Source organism: Limulus polyphemus, unplaced genomic scaffold (assembly GCF_000517525.1).
Source record: "Limulus polyphemus unplaced genomic scaffold, Limulus_polyphemus-2.1.2 Scaffold18, whole genome shotgun sequence".
NCBI lineage: Eukaryota > Metazoa > Arthropoda > Merostomata > Xiphosura > Limulidae > Limulus > Limulus polyphemus.
The window spans coordinates 1,356,087-1,358,099 of NW_013665628.1; the positions used below are offsets into that span (position 1 = coordinate 1,356,087).

The window sequence follows — 2,013 nt, forward strand, 5'->3', positions numbered from 1 at the left end:
CAAATATTTCAATCCATTCGTGTTATTTACAATTCAAGAAAAGATATTTGATTACTCATCGGGAGTAAAAGGAAAGACCATTTCATTTTGAAAAAAGTGAAGTAAGAAGTTTCGTAAAGAGCGCGAACGAGAGTGTGATGTAAAATTACTCATGCTAGAAATTTTCATAAAAGTGACCCGAAAAACGGCGCCAACTCGGTAACCCGTGGCCCGATTTTAACGAAACTTGTTTTATTCTGTTTCTATTCTCACTTCAGGGGTACCGTATTCTTACAAATATGGCGCTGTTGTGCGCTGTTTTTGCTTATTTAATTACAGACAAGCAAACAACAAACAATCTCAGAGTTTTAGTAGTATATAGATAGATTCTTCAAGATCTTGTTTTTGTCATCTTACGCCTTTTAATGAAAATGAGAACATTGACAGGAAAATAATATAATAGCCACTGCTCGTCGAGAGGTTTTCGTTTTTAAAACTGCTGTTGTTCTCGACTTGATTTGTATTTTATTACCTCATCTCCATAGTTACTATTTGCAAATAGTCAATAATATTGTAGGTCCATTTTATTGTGATTCTTTCTACACACCGTTATAACACATTTTAATCTCATCATATAATTTCTGTTGTGCATATATTGTTGTATAGAAGATATTTTAAAGTGATTAATCAGATGGAAAACGAAGTTTTTTAATAATGGAATGTACGAAAAGTGACCCGAAAAACGGCACTAACTCGGTAATCCGTGGCCCGATTTTAACGAAACTTGTTTTATTCTGTTTCTATTCTCATTCTATTCATATTTCTATTCTCATATGATGCGCCGTTTTTGCTGTATTTAATTACGGACAAACAGTTCAGAGTTTTAGTAGTATATAGATAATGTCTGAGCTGGCGTTTGTGATAGCTGGATATTACATTACAATAAAACTGATATTAATTCCAGTCACATCCTTATTTACTGGCCTAGTATGGGTTTCTGGTAGGAGAAAGGTGTAACAGTATTTAAACAACGTGCTTATTATTGGGCATAGTTGAGTTATTAATGGAATAAATATTCATAGCCGACACCAACTAGTAATATGCCACAAGAGAAATTTGTATTCAGATTTGCTCCCCAGCGGCACAGTGGTATGTCTGCGGACTTACAACGCTAGAAACCGGATTTCGATACCCGTAGTGGACGGAGCACAGATAGTCCATTGTGTAGCTTTGTGCTTAACTTAAAAAAAAACAAAAATATTCTGGCTTTTCCATGACCCTACAGTCTACTTTCATCAAGAAAACTATATGCAGCTTTCCCCACTGCTGAGTAGATTCTTTAGTTGGTAATAGACTTATAAATATGTAATATCACATCTGATTGAATACGTTAAATTAAAATGATTTTGAATGTATGTAAATCAGCAAGTCACGTGACAACCACAGCTGATATAAAGACTGGTTGAACAATGTGCAACAGAGCTATATTTTGACATTGTTGGCATGTCGTTAGGTAGTGTGATGCCACAGAAAATTTATTGTTTTTGAGAAAGGTATGTAACAGCCCTTTCCGACGCAAAATATTCATTCACTGAGATCATACAGTTATGTTCAGATCATGGATTTAAAATTTCCAAGAAGGGAATATCACTTGCATTTATTGATATTTGAAAATAATTAGACCAAATTGAGGACCAGGGCTACCCCGAAAGCGATCAGCAACAAATCGTATCCCACCCGTGATAAACAAGTTGCAGGATTTTGTAAGAGGTGAGAATCCACGAATACACAAGTCAATGGGAAAAGCCGTCCACGTGTCCTAGGCAAAAGTACGTAACATAATCAATAAAGATCTCCGTCTGGAAAAGGATACAAGACACGTGCACCCATGTTGCCTCCACAAAATGTTGTTCAATTGTCAAATACGTCAAACAGCTGGAGAATGAAACGTGTATTTCTGCTATGCCATACGCAGTTTGTGGATTTCTGTGCAATCAGACTGTTGAAACGGACGTAGGAAAACTGTTGTTCTCG

General features: G+C 35.9%; 1 long non-coding RNA gene across 1 annotated transcript; it reads right to left on the bottom strand.

Moving 5' to 3' along the window:
* Nucleotides 1-153: 153 nt before the first annotated feature.
* LOC111085437 lies at nt 154-2,013 on the bottom strand. Its single transcript, XR_002610276.1, has 3 exons — nt 2,003-2,013; nt 1,355-1,356; nt 154-486 (listed from the first exon to the last, which is right to left on the bottom strand). It is a non-coding gene; the product is annotated as an uncharacterized LOC111085437 (long non-coding RNA).